This window comes from Haematobia irritans, chromosome 4 (assembly GCF_050003625.1).
Source record: "Haematobia irritans isolate KBUSLIRL chromosome 4, ASM5000362v1, whole genome shotgun sequence".
In the NCBI taxonomy this organism is placed as follows: Eukaryota; Metazoa; Arthropoda; class Insecta; order Diptera; family Muscidae; genus Haematobia; species Haematobia irritans.
The window spans coordinates 80,554,132-80,574,114 of record NC_134400.1 but is presented as its reverse complement, the minus strand read 5'-3'; the positions used below and the strand labels follow the sequence as shown (position 1 = coordinate 80,574,114).

The window sequence follows — 19,983 nt, the reverse complement described above, 5'->3', positions numbered from 1 at the left end:
TAAAGGAAAAAATGTTCATCAATTTAGTTTAGCCATTTTATTTCCACTCAGTTAATATTTTGTGTGAAATAATAAAATTTACTTGTTTCAGTAAAAAAAATCCTAAACTGAAAGCAGTTAGGAATAGTTCATTAACTAGAATATGGCATGGAATTTTACTAACACTGTTTTCTTCGCTGGGTATAAGAATTTACTACTGAACAAGAAAATTTTATTCACTGATAACAAAGCATTCGTAAAAATAAACAAAACCCGAACTAAAACCACGTTTCCTCAAATTTAGTAAGATTTCTTATAAAATGGTAATTCTGACTTCCTTTATTATAGAAAGCTTATCATACATACTAATAACACTTGGCATAGAAAAATATTTTAGTTCATTCGTACTAAGAAGTATTCAATCCTTTCAAAACTTAAGGAAACACACTTGTTAGAATATAGGAAAGTTTCCTACATTTCTTTTATCTACCTGTAATCGATACCTGTCTTTGATGTAATCGATATGTTTGCGCGTGGGTTGTTTTTTTAGTTGGAATCGCGTTGTTATGCTATACGGAGAGATTGTTAAAAAATAATATTATAAAAACAAATAAAATATATAAAATATTTTTAATTAGTGAGAAAAATGTTCGTTTTTTGAAAATTGGTTTATAAAAAAGAAAACACCAGCAGAATAACAACCCCTTCATTCGATTTCATTTTCGAATCTTCAAATATCAGATAATATTCAGTGACGCTAACCTTTTGTGAAAAAATTGGTTTTGGATTTTTTTCTTTATATTTGTAGGTATTGAAATTGTAAAAGGTGGACAAAATTGCTAGACAGCAAATTATTCAAAGTGAAAGGTACTACAAGAAGAAAAAATGTGTTTTAATATTTCAAGGCCAGTCGATGCTGTTGATTCTAAATAAATATATTTAATATATTAATAAAACATGCCTTTTATTGAAGAAAAAATTGCTTATATAAATACATAAAATTGTATTTAAAAACGAAGGTAAGCAGATCTAAATTTGAAGTAAAAGGTTTACCACAAATATGTAAGATTTGTCCAAATGAATGAAAAAAGTTAAATAAAATCATTCCATATATGATTTCAATTCAGTTAATTTTTTTCATTCTGTAGTATAGTGGTACATAAATATACGAAAATGTTAACTAATATACGGAATGCATTCTACCTAATTTCTACGAAAATCACATCATTCAAACAAATAAAAATGTCTTTGGTGCTATACGAAGTTCAACTTTCTTCACAATTAGTTCATTTTAACTTAAAGAAGGGGTCACTTTTTTCTGGGTGTAGGAGAACAAAAATGTTTATATATAGCACCCAACACATTTGACGGATTTGATATGACGAGCACCAGAAAATGTGGACCTACAAAGTGGTGCAGGTTATAATATAGTCGACTCCGCCCGACTTTACACTTTCCTTACTTGTTTTTTAATTGAACAAGTTTTCAGGTTCAATCAACTTTTTGATTGTGCAACTTCTGTGCAACTGATCTAACGGCACTTTAGCCCTATATTTTGATGGTGTTGTTTCATTTTGTTGCGATACACTCATTCACTTTATCGCATTTGACATCAGAGTTAATATAATTACATATAACTTTTAGGCGTCTATAAAGGGAAAGTAAATAAAAACACTCATGCCAACAACCCAGCGGCGGAAAATCCAACTAGGAGGCCTGATTAGAGTGCTGATTTGGTAGTCGTGGGATTTGTTCGTCTCATACCAATATTATATGTACTTTTCGAGCTAACTACTTGCGATAACATTCAGGTCTAATAGAGTAACATACCTAAGATAGCTAGTATGAGTATAAAGTAGAAGGGAAGACAAATCAAGCAGAGCAGTTCAACCAATACACTTCCCGGTGATAAATTTAAAGATTTTACCTATGAAGACTATATCGGATTCTGGATTTGTAAGAAACATTTTTGTTTTAGAGGAATCATTAACATCTCTTGTAAGTGTGCAAGAAAATTATAAAATAACTTGATTTGATTTGAAATCTTAAATCAGTAGATTTTCACCCGAGAAGTAAAATCTGGAAATTTTACATTGAGTTTCAAGCAATTTTCATAATCGGTGCGCCTTCTATACCCTCAAGAAGTGAAATTTCAGGCAAATCGGATAAAAACTACGGTTTCTAGAAACCCAAGGAGTTTTATCGGGAAATCGTTCTTATGGGGGCTATACCAAAACATGGACCGATACTCACCATTTTCGGCACACCTCTTTATGGTCCAAAAATACCTCCAGATTTCCAATTTCAGGCAAATTGGATAAAAACTTCGGATTCTAGAAGCCCACGAAGTAAAATCGGGAAATCGGTCTATATGGGAGCTATACCAAAACATGGACCGATACTCACCATTTTCGGCACGCCTATTTATGGTCCTCAAATACCTCTAGATTTCCAATTTCAGCAAATTGAATAAAAACTGCGGATTCTAGAAGTCCAAGAAGTAAAATCAGGAGATCGGTCTATGTGGGGGCTATACCTAAACATGGACCGATTCTCACCATTTTTGGCACACCTCTTTATGGTCATAAAATACCTCTAGATTTCAAAATTTCAGGCAAATTGGATAAAAACTACGATTTCTATAAGCCCAAGACCCCAAATCAGGAGGTCGGTTTATATGGGGACTATATCAAAACCTGGACCGATATAGCCCATCTTCGAACTTGACCTGCCTGCAGACAAAAGACGAGCTTGTGCAAAATTTCAGCATGATTGCTTTATTATTGAAGACTGTAGCGTGATTACAACAGACAGACAGGTTATATCGTCTTAGAATTTTTCCTGATCAAGAATGTATATACATACTTTATATAGTCGGAAATCGATATTTCGATGTGTTACAAACGGAATGACAACCTTATTATACCCCCGTTACCATTCTATGGTGGTGGGTATAAAAACAATTAGGAAATCGCTCAGTGTGGATAATGTTGGCAAATTTGTAAAAATCGGGGCAATATAAAGGGTGATACGGTCAAAATTTGGTCAAGGGAAAACGCGTGTAAATCGGTGAAATCGTTTATTTAAAAAACCAAATTAAATTTCTTTTTCAAGTTCAATTAGTATAAAATTCAGGAAAAATATTCAGTTAGGCTTTCGCTTTTCCAAATCCGAATTGCCGGGCCTCACGCTTGACACCTGCTATCAGATTTTGTACAGCCACCTTGTCCACCTTCTTCGCCGCAGCAAGCCAGTTTGCCTTGAACTGCTGCTCGTCCTTAGCAGTTTTTTGGTCTTCTTTAGGTTCCGCTTGACAATAGCCCAGTATTTCTCAATTGGGCGGAGCTCTGGCGTGTTGGGGGGGTTCTTGTCCTTGGGAACCACCTGCACGTTGTTGGCGGCGTACCACTCCATGGCCTTTTTACCGTAATGGCAAGATGCCGGCCAAAACAGTTCGTCAGGAAAGGCAGCAGACGTTTATTAAAACACACTTTCACGTAAATTTCTTGGTTGACAGTCCCGGAAGCTATGAAAATGCTGCTTTTCAAGCCACAGGTACAGATGGCTTGCCAAACCAGATATTTCTTTGCGAACTTTGACAGTTTTATGTGCTTGAAAATATCTGCTACCTTTCCCCTTCCTTTTGCCGTATAAAACTCCTGCTTGTAGTCGGCTTTGACGTAGGTTTCGTCGTCCATTACCACGCAGTCAAACTTCGTCAGCATCGTCGTGTACAGCCTCCGGGATCGCGCTTTGGCCGTCGTATTTTGTTTATCATCGCGATTTGGAGTCACTACCTTCTTGTAAGTCGATAGTCCGGCTCGTTTTTTGGCTCGATGCACGGTTGTAGACGATACACCCAGCTTATTTGCGGCATCTCGGAGAGAGAGGTTAGGGTTTCGCTTGAAACTACCGGCAACTCTCTTTGTCGTCTCAGCGGCTTCCGGTTTTCGATTTCCCCCCGATCCAGACTTCCTGGCTGTCGACAAACGTTCCCCAAACACTTTAATTACATTTGTAACGGTTGATTTGGCAACTTTTAGCGATTTTGCCAGCTTTGCGTGCGAGTAGCTCGGATTTTCGCGATGCGCGAGCAAAATTTTGATACGCTGCTCTTCTTGCTTGGGCGGCATTTTGACAACTGAAGAGTGAATTCCAAAATCAAAATAGGAGCAACATTCTACACACACACACCTTCAGAATGAGGGGTTTTCAGGTTTTTTAAATGCAAAATTGAAAGAAATACGTCAAGTTTATATTGACCAAATTTTGACCGTATCACCCTTTATCGTCGCAGCGCATTGACCGGTTTAAATTTTAAGTCTACAAATTTTCTCCGAATCAGTTTAAATTACATGGCAACACACATGACCTAGAGAATAAACTTTTGTATGCTGATTTTTATACCCTTCACCACTACTGTGGTACAGGGTATAATAAGTTTGTGCATTTGTATGTAACGCCAAGAAGGAAAAGTCTGAGACCCATCGTTTAGTATACCGATCGTCTTAGAATTAAATTCTGAGTCGATTTAGCGATGTCCGTCTGTCTGTCTGGCTGTCTGTCTGTCTGTCCGTCCGTCCGTCCGTCTGTCTGTTCATGTATTTTTGTGCGCAAAGTACAGGTCGCAGTTTAAGTCCGATCGTCCTCAAATTTGGCATAGGGTCGTTTTTTGGGACAAAGACAATCGCTATTGGAAAAAATCTATTTGGAAAAAATCGGTTCATATTTAGATATAGCAGTCATATATATTTATCCCCGATCTGGTCATAATTGGGGTATTTATCAACCGATGTTCTTCAAATTCAGTACATCCGAATATTTTATGAGCCTCGAAAAACTTGCAAAATATCAAAGTTTGCTACCGATTTACGTGAAATTTTGCATAAAGAGTAGAATTGACATTCTACCAATGCTTGGTAAATTTGATTGAAATCGGTTCAGATTTTGATGTAGCTCCCATATATATCTTTCGTCCGATTTGAACTTATATGGTCTCAAAAGCCAGAGTTTTGCCGTGATTTGGTTCAAATTTTGCACAAGGAGTACGTTTAACAGTATCGGTAAGTGTGCCAAATTTGGTTGAAATCGGTTCAGATTTAGATATAGCTCCCATATATATCTTTCGCCCGATGACTACGGGGCCCAAAGTTAAACTCCCATTTACGTGAAATTTTGCAGAGATAACAGAATTATTATTCTAACTATGCATGTCAAATTTAGTCGAAATCGGTTCAGATTATATATAGCTCCCGTTATATGTACACCAGAGTTGGGAAAATATGGTCGACTATTTCATATTTTAGACCCATTTTCAATGGGATTTTCCTCCAATTGACTGCATAGTTTCCACGGAGAATATATTTAATATGATATTTAAGTGTGTCAAGTTTAATCTAATTTGGTTCAGAATTAGATAAAGCCTCCATATATTAGTTTTTCCGGTTTATACAAATATGGCCAAAATTCCCACACTTTACACAAAATTCTGTGATAATTTCCCCATATCTTAGTCATATCCTACACACTGTAATGCCAGACTTTCCACAGAACGGTTGATGGTTGAGGCTCCAAGTCGCCCGACTTGACCAAATAATATATCACAACCCACACTTGACCACATATCTTGGCAAGATCTAACCAATATCCTTGTAAAATCGTCACTGCTGAGTAGCAAAAATTTATCGCCTGATAAATCGCAAATGCTCTTTTGTACAGTTGCCTCAAAATTTCTCTCGCTTCATATTTCCCATATTTTTTTTTTTTTTATTAACATCGTGTTTCATTCCAGGGCGTTAGCCGATTTCAATTTTAATTCTAGAGATTTTGTAGAATTACAAAATATTGTCGCCATTATAAGTATTTGTATCTGGAAATGCAAACCTTTATATAGCTCCCAGCAAATCTGAAGTTGTTGAGATGGTAACACCAATGTTGGTCTACATAGTGGTGAAGGGTATAATATAGTCGGCCCCGCCCGACTTTAGACTTTACTTACTTGTTTTAAATATATAAACAGTTTCGACATATTTGCACTTTTAGAAACACACGTAAACATAGAAAAAACCGAAATATTTAAAAGATACTTTGGCGAATTTGATACCTACTGGGAGCCGGCCGTAAGAACTGCTCGATTTGGGCGAGGAATTGGTGGATGCCTCATTGGCATAAAAAAGTCATTAAGAAATAAAGGTTTGTAAAGAAGAGCCATATAAACATTGTCAATATTACTGTGGACATGTTAAACTTTACATTGATCCCATTATACATGAGAGGTGCTATCTGGAAAGAAGATTTTATGAATTTAGAAAACCTGTTTAACGATAATGATATAAAAAACCCCATTGTGATTGGAGATTTAAACATACGAGTTGGCACACTACAAAAGGACATTGACGAGATCTTTAAATCCAAATCCAAATACCGGAAAGGAAATCGAAAGATGTAGAGACGAACTCTAGGGGCATAGATTTTATACAACTGTGCTACGAAAATGGCTTAGTTATTGCAAATGGTATGACGAAGGGAGACGAAAATGGTGAGTTTACCTACATTAGTACAGCTGGGCACTCTGTCAATGATATTTATGCACTGTCTCAAGAATTACTCGCACATATCGACACGTTTAAAGTAGATAGCCAAACATGGTCAGATTATATGCCGATTTCCTTAGCCATGGTCTTCAAACGGACCAGTAGCTCAAATAGAAATGTTTTGCTACCGAAATTACAGTGGAACCAAAACAAAATTAATCAATACAACGCCATAATACGGGAAGCTTTGGAAGACCAGTTAACTACAAGACAACCCTTAGCACTTAATTTTGAAACCATTGCGGGACTCATAAGAGAAGCAAGTAATCTTTGCTCTGCACAACATACCAGATTCGCAAAAAACAAAAATGGTTTGATTTCAACTGCTACAAAGCCAGAGAAGCATCTTTCAAAAGTCTAAGAAAATATCAAAGGGAAAGCACATTGGACAATAGGTCTAGGTACTTAAAGCTAAATCGCAAATATAAGGATATATGTATCAAATCGAAAGCGAAATACCTGTTCAATATCGAAAGGAAAATCGATAATGTGCGAGATTCCAAAGACTGGTGGAAAATTGTAAGGGAAATACGAAATGAGGATGCAATAAATAACATAGAGGTGCCTATGGAAGACTTGAAACATCACTTTTTTCAGTTACTTAACCAACCCCTGTTGGCACCAGATTTCTTCTATTTGATGAAGATTTGGATGGAGAAATAACGCTCCGTGAAGTTAAGGAAGCGCTTGCTAAGACCAAAGTTAATAAGGCTCCTGGAGAAGACCGTGTACCATACGAGTTTTACAAATATGCCCCGGATGAGCTCCTATTGCAAATTGCGATATCTTGTAATTATATACTTGAGAATGGGGAAGTAGACAATTCATTCTGCAAGAGCATTATATACCCTATATTCAAGAAAGGCGATAAATCCCAACCAAGTAATTACCGTGGAATTTCGTTTATGAATTGTCTTCCCAAAGTTATGATGGGAATTGTTTCACAGAGATTAACAGATTGGGTTGAGAAACACGACAAATTAAACGAATTTCAAGCAGGTTTTCGTAGAAATTACTCCACATCTGACAATATTTTCTCACTAACGTCGGTCATTCACCTAAACTGGAATAGAAAAATGAAGACGTATGCATTCTTTGTCGACTTCAAAGCTGCCTATGATAAGGTATCGCGAAGTGCAATGATGAATAAGCTACATAACATTGGTGTATCGACAAAAATAGTCCGATTTATCGAAAGGGTTTATGAAAAGACCATATTTTCTGTGTGGACAGGCACAGAACTGTCAGAAGAATTTTCCACAAAAACAGGAGTGAAGCAAGGCTGCTACTTTCACCACTTTTATTTGCTCTGTACCTAGATGATCTTTATGAATGGCTTGGGGGCGGCACAAACGTGGAAGGTTCAAATATACGTCTTTTGCTTTATGCTGATGACATTGTCCAGCTAGCGAATGATGTTGAATGATGTACTTCAATGGATGATTAATAGACTGGAAGAATATTGTAATTTGTGGAATATGGAGGTTAATATGAGTAAATCCCAAATTATGGTATTCAGGAAGGGTGGTAAAATATCAAAATATGAACAGTGGTATTATAAAGGCGAACAAATTAAGGTCACATCTGAATACTGCTACCTGGGGTTGACTTTGACGCCGAAACTATCCTTCACCAAACACGTCGTAGCTAGAAATCAAGCGGCGAAGAATAGCATTAATTGCACATGGGAAAGTTTTCTAAATAAGCCCAATGTATCAGTAAACTCTAAATGAAAATTATTTTTGGCGGTTTGCAGAGCGATACAAAGTTACTGGTCGCAAGTTTGGGGTTACTCCAACTTTGGGGAAGTCGACAGACTTGTTCTATACTTTTTGAAAAAAATTTTAAGATTGCCAAAATGTACGCCCACATATGTACTAATGTTGGAAACTGGTGAAGAAAATGGCCACATATTTACCTTGGGAACACATATGAAATATTTGTCTCGAATTATTTTTGACTATAATGAAAAACGACTTCCTCACCAACTTGCAAAAAAACAAGTAAGTAAAGTCTAAAGTCGGGCGGGGCCGACTATATTATACCCTTCACCACTATGTAGACCAACATTGGGGTTACCATCTCAACAACTTCAGATTTGCTGGGAGCTATATAAAGGTTTGCATTTCCAGATACAAATACTTATAATGGAGACAATATTTGGTACTTCTACAAAATCTCTAGAATTAAAATTGAAATCGGCTAACGCCCTGGAATGAAACACAATGTTAATAAAAAAAAATATGGAAATATGAAGCGAGAGAAATTTTGAGGCAATTGTACAAAAGAGCATTTGCGATTTATCAGGCGATAAATTTTTGCTACTCAGCAGTGACGATTTTACAAGGATATTGGTTAGATCTTGCCAAGATATGTGGTCAAGTGTGGGTTGTGATATATTATTTGGTCAAGTCGGGCGACTTGGAGCCTCATTTAAAACTCAACCGTTCTGTGGAAAGTCTGGCATTACAGTGTGTAGGATATGACTAAGATATGGGGAAATTATCACAGAGTTTTGTGTAAAGTGTGGGAATTTTGGCCATATTTGTATAAACCGGAAAAACGAATATATGGAGGCTTTATCTAATTCTGAACCAAATTAGATTAAACTTGACACACTTAAATATCATATTAAATATATTCTCCGTGGAAACTATGCAGTCAATTGGAGGAAAATTCCATTGCAAATGGGTCTAAAATATGAAATAGTCGACCATATTTTCCCAACTCTGGTGTACATATAACGGGAGCTATATATAATCTGAACAGATTTCGAATAAATTTGACATGCATAGTTAGAATAATAATTCTGTTATCTCTGCAAAATTTCACGTAAATGGGAGTTTAACTTTGGCCCCCGTAGTCATTTGAGTCTAAATCGGGCGAGGGATATATGTGGTAGCTATATCTAAATCTGAACCGATTTCAACCAAATTTGGCACACTTACCGATACTGTTAAACGAACTCCTTGTGCAAAATTTAAACTAAATCACTGCAAAACTCTGGCTTTTGAGACCATATAAGTGAAAATCGGACGAAAGATATATATGGGAGCTATGTTTAAATCTGAACCGATTTCAATCAAATTTACCAAGCATTGGTACACCGAAAAAAAAGTTTACTATTTTTTATGAAAAATGAACTAACCCTTAGTAAGAATGACCATGATTTGGCGCCAAAGATTTTTTTCGTCTAGATAAGTTCATGATTTTCTTATATATTAGTTCATGTATTCCATCGTACTTTAGTTCATTATTACTGCGCTGTGGGAAGAATGCACTTACACTCATTCAAAATATTCCTGCTATCCGGAAAAATGAACAATTTTTTGGGAAACCTGTATTAAGAAATTGGTTTGAAATAAACTGTTTGTCAGTATAATTTTCAAAAAAGTAGAGAAATTGAGGAATTAACGGTACAACAAGTCTGTATAAAGGGTGATTTGTTAAGAGCTTGATAACTTTTTAAAAAAAAAAAACGCATAAAATGTGCAAAATCTCATCGGTTCTTTATTTGAAACGTTAGATTGGTCCATGACATTTACTTTTTGAAGATAATTTCATTTAAATGTTGACCGCGTCTGCGTCTTAGGTGGTCCATTCGGAAAGTCCAATTTTGGGCAACTTTTTCGAGCATTTCGGCCGGAATAGCCCGAATTTCTTCGGAAATGTTGTCTTCCAAAGCTGGAATAGTTGCTGGCTTATTTCTGTAGACTTTAGACTTGACGTAGCCCCACAAAAAATAGTCTAAAGGCGTCAAATCGCATGATCTTGGTGGCCAACTTACCGGTCCCTCAAAATGGCCATAGAATCGCGAGCTGTGTGGCATGTAGCGCCATCTTGTTGAAACCACATGTCAACCAAGTTCAGTTCTTCCATTTTTGGCAACAAAAAGTTTGTTAGCATCGAACGATAGCGATCGCCATTCACCGTAACGTTGCGTCCAACAGCATCTTTGAAAAAATACGGTCCAATGATTCCACCAGCGTACACACCACACCAAACAGTGCATTTTTCGGGATGCATGGGCAGTTCTTGAACGGCTTCTGGTTGCTCTTCACTCCAAATGCGGCAATTTTGCTTATTTACGTAGCCATTCAAACAGAAATGAGCCTCATCGCTGAACAAAATTTGTCGATAAAAAAACGGATTTTCTGCCAACTTTTCTAGGGCCCATTCACTGAAAATTCGACGTTGTGGCAGATCGTAAGTCTATTCATGATGAAATGTCAAAGCATACTGAGCATCTTTCTCTTTGACACCATGTCTGAAATCCCACGTGATCTGTCAAATACTAATGCATGAAAATCCTAACCTCAAAAGAATCACCCTTTACAACTAAGAAAATTTTCGTACAAAATAAGTAAATTTTCTATAACCACCAGTATTTTATTTCAAAAAATTATTATAATATTACAAAAAACTATGATATAATATATAAAGGATTTTATTATTATATATAAAGGAAATATTTTTATTCGTACGTTGGATGCAGTTACTTGTCGGTAGTTAGTAATTGCTTCTTCAAAAGAGTAATATTCTATGTTATTAGGACTAAACTAATTAATTTAAATTTCCATGTTTTCTATCCATATGAAAGATATATGTGGCATAAGTTGCTATATTCATTGAGTTGTTGTCCAATTTCATCGACTTTGGCTAACTTTTGTTGGGCGGATTTGTCTTATAAGCATCTGAAATTGCAAAGTTATACAAAATATAAGAAAAATATTATCAAATTCTATCGTACATATTGATTTTTAACTTACGGTTTTCAAGAGTATTTCCTAGAGCCAGTAAGGATGTCAGCTTAGCATTAAACAGTAAGAATATTCCAAAAAATTGCCATTACAAGGCCTGACTACCTGCAAGTGAAAATAATTATTTTTAATAAATTGAAATTTTGGTTTTATTAAAAACGGACAAAATACCGTTTATAGAAAAACTTACCACATTGAAAAATCCATCCAGTAGGTATATTATTGGAATCATATCCATGGACTAATGGGACGTTTTTGAAATTATTCTCAGAATATATTTGAAATAAAAAATATTATAAAATTAGACATAATTTCCACTTGTCAGTATAGCATTTAGTATTTAACCCTGTTACTATGTTAGAAAAAACTTACAGATTTTATGTTGGGGTCATATCATGACCCACACTTAATTTTGTAAAATAAAATGAAATGTGTATCTAATTAAAAGGTTTTTTATAGTTTGGGATCATCGGAATAGGTTGTTGTTACTGGAATTTTCTGTCGTTGAGACGAACATACCGTTTATTTTGCCAGTTATGCTTTATTGGAAGTTTTTCTTTAATGAAAAAATTTACACTTTTTTAATTTACTCGCGCCTTTTGGTTCTAAAAAAGTTGTATGTAGGTGGTAATGGGAGCTACCGTGGCGCAATGGTTAGCATGCCCGTTTTACAAAGGGTCATGGGTTCAACCCCAGTTTCGACCAAACACCAAAGTATTTTTTCAGCGGGTGGAATAATATATCTTCTGCTGGTGACATTTCTGAGTTTCAAAGCTTCTCTATGTGGTTTCACCGAAATGTGGAACCACGTGCAGATTTGGATTCATCGTCCCAAATAACTATAAAAACAATATTCAGTTCTTCATCAACAGAACCATAAAAAAAAACTAACTTATACATATAAACATTCACCCATTAGAAAATGTAATTTTTATACGGAAATCGCGATTTATATCAATTCAGTAAATCGTGAACAATATTAAAAGTCGTGCACCGATTGTAATGAAATAAAGCTCATTTTATTCGAAATATATTAAACTAACTATTTCTGAACCAAAAACTGTGATTTTCGACCCATTTTTATTTTGTAGGAATTTTTAAAGAACAAATTTTTTTTTTGTTAAAAATTTCAATTTTTTTTCAAAACTTAAACGATATCTCTAAAACTACTTAGAAAATTGAAAAGCAATGTAAAGACGGCTTAAGGATAATATTCTTTGGGATTTTCGGTTTGTTTTTATTTAAAATTGTGAACCGTTTTCAAATTTTTCCAATATATGTAGTGAAGTGCCTTAATTATGAAAATAACGGTATATCTCGAAAAGTCAAACTGATGGATAAAAACCAAGTGTATATTTGGATTCAGCGACCTCAAATTACTAAAATTTGCTATAAATTTCAAATCAACACAAAAAAGTTCGTGTTTGTTCCCCTGTGTAATATATGGGGTCATTAAATGACCCCAACCTGTTATGTGTATACACCAAGAATAAAAAGCCCTACGAACATAAAATTTTAACAAACCCTATTGAATTAAGTACATTTCACCAATTCATGCACTGAGTAGTAAGATCTTTTAATTATATTCCACCACAAAGAAATGGGGTAATAATAAATTCGATTTGGGTCATCAAATGACCCCAACATAATAGCAGGGTTAAGGTGGATATTAAGTTCGAGTTTAGCGGCTAAAATCGCAATTTTCATGATAAGTTTTCTTTAATAATCCACTATAAAAAATAATCTTTATAATAAACTTGGTTTGGGCTATTCTCCATCAAGTTATATTTAAATTTGTATCGAAGACGTATAATTTTATACTTTTCTTAGTGATTTATTTTTAATTTTAGCGGCTAAACTCGAACTTAGTACTCATCTGTAGGAATTGCTGTAACATAAAAAATATTGATTCAAAATAATATTAAACTATTAACAGAAATATACAGTTCCTTAATCTGTTATTTGTTTTTTATCAATAAAAAGCGTTTTTGATTTCTCTAACATCACATCATTCACTTCTCAGTTTCTAAAATGTTTCGAAATAAATGTATTTTCATTAATAACCACCAAAACCGCACGTACAATTTTTGAAAATTAAAACCACGTGTGCACTTTATAAATGCATCAATAGAACTGAATACAGCAATAAAACTGAAAGACACAAATAGTCATAAAGGATACATACCTGCCGTAAAGAAAAACAACTCCACACACACACACGATCCCTTTCTGATCTCGCTATTGCAAGAAAACAACTGTCACCACAAAAGATACCAACAACACACAGGGAACATTCCATTGTCTCTAGAATCAAAACAACCAACAACAGCATAAATGACGCAATAACAAACACAAACAATCATACGAGATATACACAAAATGTCCCAAAAAATCCCTCACATGATGCAATGATTTCATTACTCTTTTCTCACTTCATTTTCCAGTAGCACGTTTATTGATTAGTTGGAATTCTATCTATAAGTTAAAGTAAAATATATACCAAATTTATGAAGAATCTATAAAAAATGATATACACCCGTCAAGGAGTATATTAACTACGTTTTATTCTACTTTATCTAAAATTTTCAATGTGAGGAAAAACACTCCAACTTATAATAAAAAGGGAAATAATCTGTAGGTAGCCATCATACGAATCGGTAATGTCGTTAAGTTAATTTTTACTACAAAAATTTTTTTCCATACAAAATTGTTTCTTAGTAAATTGTCCACATTTCGTAGTAAGATTTTTATATTGCCCATGTATTTTTATAATAGAATCAACGATGCATTAACTACTGTGTTGGAAATTTATTTAAGGAAAAATCCTTCCCATTTCGTAGTTAGTGAACTAAAAAACATTTACTGAATTTTTATAAGTTTTCCTTTAGCTAAGTTAATTTTCGTTGTGGTTACGAAAAATGAACTATATTACAGTAAATTTGTTGAACTATGTGGAAGTTAAAATGGTCCTTAAATTTACAAGACACTTTTTTTTCTGTGTAGAATGTCAATTCTACTCTTTATGAAAAATTTCACGTAAATCGGTAGTAAACTTTGGCCTCTGTGGTCATATGAGTCTAAATCGGACGAGAGATATATATGGGAGCTATATCTAAATCTCAACCGATTTCAATCAAATTTACCAAGCATTGGTAGAATGTCAATTCTACTCTTTATGCAAAATTTCACGAAAATCGGTAGTAACCTTTGGCCTCTGTGGTAATATGAGTCTAAATCGGACGAAAGATATATATGGGAGCTATATCTAAATCTGAACCGATTTAGCTGATATTTTCCAATTTTTGCGAGACTCATAAAATATTCGGATGTACTGAATTTGAAGAACATCGGTTGATAAACATGACCAGATCGGGGATAAATATATATGGTAATTTTTTCACTAAAGTGAAAACTAAATCAGTAAAAAAGGCATAAAATTATACACATTTGTTGCAGATATCTTTATAATTTGATGGGGAATAGCCCAAAGCAAATTTTCACAATGTTTGTATTCCTTAAAATGGATTTTTAAAGAATAGTAATCGTAAAAAAATGACGATTTTAGCGGCTAAACTCGAACTTAATACCCACCTATAATCTGTAAGCCTATTGTGGCCAAATCGATTATAAGCATCAACATGAGAGACCATAAGTACAATATTGAGATATTAATACTTAATAGACAAATAGATAACTTAATAATAAAGCTACAAATAAAAATTACAAGTTTATAAATATGAAATTGTACATATAAAATTTTACATATAAATTTAATAAAGTTTAGCACGAATAAGGATGAAAATATATTCCAAAAAGTAAAAATTAAAAATTAGCATAGGAACTTTAGAAACCATTGTCTATAGACTCATCATAGTTAAAGATTGGAACTCTTTGAAGGACCAAAGGAAATGGCTGCTATCATAATAAATATAATTATTCCAAATGCGTATGGCACGAATCTGAAAAGATCTTTGCATCAGAAGTGATTGGAACCTGGGTACGGTCAGAGAATGCGTTCGATGAGACACGCCGAACTGGAATCTTTCGAACAAATATATCGGCTGTCGGTTCCCCATTATTCTATAAAAGAGACAAATAACGCGCAAATCAATAAAGTTACTAAATGTACACCCCAGAAATTGAACTGTATATGGCGAAACGTGTTCGTAATACCTCAGATTGAATGCAAATCGTACAATTCGGTTCACACATACCCTCAATCTACTGAGACTACCAAGGTGCGCCCCAGAAAGAACCTCTAACCCATAGGTAATATTCGGTAGAAGTAAAGACTTGGCTATGTGCATTCTTACGTTCAAGGGCAGTATAGAACCAGAATTATAAACCTTCCGTAGCAAAAAAGTAGTCGTGGAAATAACTTTTGAGATATGAAAGTCAAATTTCAGCCCGTCGTCTACATAAATACCCAAAATTTTCAAACATCTCACATTCTTTAGCAGAAAACCATCCAAAGAAATATTTAGGGAAGCCCGAGATTGATGTCCAAACATTATATACCTGGATTTGCTGGGGTTGATGGCAATATAGTTCGATTGGCACCATTGATCGAGACGCATCAACTCGCGGTTAACAATGTTCTCGGTGTATATTTCAGAACCCACTCCGCCGCTAATAATAAGTTGTAAGTCATCTGCATATAAGTGACACTTCATAAAAAACAAGACTTCAAATATGTCGTTTATATATAACGAGAATAACTTTGGCCCTATAATAGAGCCCTGAGGTATACCACAGTAAAGGGAACGCGTTGACGACGAAAAACCATTACAAAAAACAAATTGAGACCTTTCTGCAAGGAAAGTCTTCAACAATCTGCATGCCGATAAGGACAGCCCATATTTATGGAACATCTTGGTCAAAAGCACTTCATGGCTTAACGAATCAAACGCACGGCTAAAATCCAAACTAACTACTAAAACAAACTCTTTCAGGTCCACGCGTCTTCTTATCTCGTCAACTAGATCTACTAACAACATTGTAGTGCTGTAGCACTCCCGACACCCAGATTGGTTATCAGAAATAACCGAATTCTCCATCAAGTATGTGCCAATTAGGTCATCCATTAAAATTTTTGATAGTTTTTCCTTAGATTATTCACACATTATTTCTAAAAATTAAGTACGCAAATTTTTTCAACACGTCAACCTTTTTCATTTGAAATGTTAGCTCTGTGAAAGGGCTCAATATGGAAAATTGTTGAAGTACTCATCGCTCACTAATTGTTGCAGTCATTTCGATGGCCCTTGCTAAGTGCTGGTCTAATATACATTGATAGAGACAAACATACTTGTACATGTATAAATTACATAAACTCACCCTGATTAAGTCACCAATTTCCATATGTCAGATGAGATAAAGTGACCACAGTAGATAAAATCAGCTTTCATTCACGCTGGCAATAATTGCAACATATTGAAATATTTGACAAATTGTTGTTTCATAAAAATACCAGTAAATTAACACCTCAAATAATTGTTAAACCAACAAGTATCTGTTGGTTGTTTTTCTTTTTTTAGTGTTTCCTCTTGGAAGTTTGATGACCAAACACTTGGTTGTTTCATTAAAAATAATCAACCAACTCTTTTTGGCATTAGATAGCAAAATTTAGTTTCTAAAATTGAGCCCAACTGTTGATTCACAAAATTGGGAACAAATAACCACTGTAATGTAAACTGGGCTATGACACAAATATTTCTTTTTTTTTGTAAATATTTTTTGGGGCTATTCGCTTTAATTTTTACTGTTATTAACAACAATTGTGACTAACTAGAAAAATTCAGTATTTATTAAAGATTACCGACATAAAATTTATTTTCAACAAATTAAATTATCACTCATAACTAGAGTTGGCCAGACTTGTGGCACCACGGGCAGGTGTGAAAAGACTTATATTTGGATATTGTTCGAAAGCCACAGGTTATCGGAAAAAAAATTCCGCTACGAAACGCACGTGCAAATCGAAATACTCGCTCAGTGCAACTAACAATGTTCCACTTTGTAGTCTAAGAGTGGAGCTCATTTCAGTTATGATGGGGCGTCGGTGGAGGCTTCCGTGTAATAATAATTCCATTCAAACTGATTCGCATTTACTCAGATTAGTCAATGGTTCAGCACAATTTGTATGGTTCGCTTGGATGTGTGTACGGCTAAATATATACAGACCATTTCACACACACAGACGTACACACTTAGACTCGGGAGACACATAGAGATATTTTAACTACCCAAACTACGTAATATCGAACTCATCCCTTTGGCTGGTGTGTAAGGCAAAGGGTTGAGAAATAACTACGACAGCACAGTGGTGGACTTTTACAATCTAAGCAAACGAAAGGGATACTATGATGAGTCTAGTACAGAGCCTTAGAGAATAATAGAGATAATGGAAGGAAATGATATCTTATTTAGTTTATTATCGGATACCCATAAGGGTAGGGGCGCCATATACCCTTGCCCATAGGTTTTATCAGATTTCGACATAGAACAATTGATTGGGTTGTAACATAAGTTTATATTTATTGTGAAAATAACCAAGCCCATAGGCCAATAGAACATGGTAAAAAATACTACAAAAATATTACATATATAAATATTTAACCAATAAAAAAATTAAAAAAAAAAAACTGGCAGTAATAAATTCTAGTTAATTAAAACAAAAAGAACAAGTATATACGGCCGTAAGTTCGGCCAGGCCGAAGCTTATGTACCCTCCATCATGGATTGCGTAGACACTTCATCTAAACACTGCCATCCACAATCGAATTACTTAAGTTGCGGTAACGCTTGCCGATGGCAAGGTATCTTAAAACCTCCTAACACCATCTTCTAAATTGTATGTAAGTCCATACGTGGTATATATTAAATCACAAAAGATCGATCCAATACATATATAATTCAGTTTGACAAAGTAGACATACAATTTTGACATAATTTTCTACAGAAATACAATTTTAACAAAATTTTCTATAGAAATAAAATTTTCACAAAATTTTCTATAGAAATAAAAATTTTGACAAAATTTTCTATAGAAAGAAAATTTTGACAAATATTTCTACAGAAATAAAATTTGAACAAAATTTTCTATAGAAATAAAATTTTGACAATCATGAAAATTTTATTATGAACCGAATAAAATTTTAACAAAATTTTCTCTAGAAATAAAATTTTGACAAAATTTTCTATAGAAATAAAATTTTGGTAGATTATTTTTGGCTCTAGTGGCAACCATGATTATGAACCGATATGGACCAATTTTTGTGTGATTGGACCAATTTTGGTATGGTTGTTAGCGACCATATACTAACACCACGTTCCTAATTTGAATAGGATCGGATGAATTTTGATCCTCCAAGAGGCTCCGGAGGTCAAATCTGGAGAACGTTTTATATGGGGGCTATATATAATTATGGACCGATATGAACCAATTCTGGCACGGTTGTTAAAGATCATATACTAACACCATGTTCCAAATTACAACCGGATTGGATGAAAATTGCTTCTCTTGGAGACTTCGCAAGCCAAATCGGGGGATCGGTTTATATTGGGGCTATACATAATTATGAACCGATGAGGACCAATTTTTGCATGGTTGTTAGAGACCATATACCAATATCATGTACCAAATTTCAGCCGGATCGGATGCAATTTGCTTCTCTTGGGGCTCCACAAGCCAAATCTGGGGATCGGTTTATATGGGGGCTATATATAATTATGGACCGATGTGAACCAATTTTTGCACGGTTATTAGAGACCAAATACCAACATCATGTACCAAATTTCAGCCGGATCGGATGAAATTTGCTTCTCTTTTAGGCTCCGCAAGCCAAATCTGGGGATCGGTTTATATGGGGGCTATATATAATTATGGACCGATGTGGACCAATTTTTGCATGGTTGTTAGAGACCATATACCAACACCATATACCAAATTTCAGCCGGATCGGATGAAATATGCTTCTGTTAGATGCTCCACAAGCAAAATCTGAGGGTCCCTTTATATGGGGGCTATACGTAAAAGTGGACCGATATGGCCCATTTTCAATACCAACTGACCTACATCGATAACAACTACTTGTGCCAAGTTTCAAGTCGATAGCTTGCTTCGTTCGGAAGTTAGCGTGATTTCAACAGACGGACGGACGGACGGACGGACATGCTTAGATCGACTCAGAATTTCACCACGACCCAGAATATATATTCTTTATGGGTCTTAGAGCAATATTTCGATGTGTTACAAACGGAATGACAAAGTTAATATACCCCCATCCTATGATGGAGGGTATAAAAATAAGTGAATATATATTTTAGTGATTTAGAAAGAAGTGTAAACAACTACTAAGAAACAATGGATAAATTAAATTGATATATTAAAAAACGTATCACTACAAACCATCTTCTATGTCTATGGGCTTGGTTATTTTCACAATAAATATAAAAAAATAAATAAAAATAAGTTCACAAAGATTTATTCGAAAAAAAAAAAACAACAATTATAATAATAAATGTATCAATGCTATATTCTTCGTTACAATTCACGGTTTCCTCCCACCTCAGCACTATTACAGCGATGTCGTTATGAGGCAATTTGAAGGCGTTTTCCTTTGTTATATTCGTTGAGGTTGTGAAGCACC

The 19,983-nt window shown here is 34.7% G+C and overlaps 1 protein-coding gene and 1 long non-coding RNA gene across 3 annotated transcripts in view; both read right to left on the bottom strand.

The window, feature by feature from the left end:
- Ac78C (adenylyl cyclase 78C) overlaps positions 1-19,983 on the bottom strand; it is a 291,397-nt gene that overhangs the window by 169,242 nt on the left and 102,172 nt on the right. Inside the window, exon 1 of one of the 2 annotated variants that reach the window (XM_075304669.1) lies at positions 16,670-17,308. The exons of the other annotated variant lie outside the window; for it this stretch is intronic. The gene's annotated coding sequence lies outside the window, so the exon portion shown is untranslated. Of the gene's footprint in view, positions 1-16,669; positions 17,309-19,983 lie in introns of those variants that run through there. 2 annotated transcript variants of the gene reach the window in all.
- LOC142235230 (uncharacterized) lies at positions 11,004-11,660 on the bottom strand. Its single transcript, XR_012721835.1, has 3 exons — positions 11,523-11,660; positions 11,342-11,437; positions 11,004-11,266 (listed from the first exon to the last, which is right to left on the bottom strand). It is a non-coding gene; the product is annotated as an uncharacterized LOC142235230 (long non-coding RNA).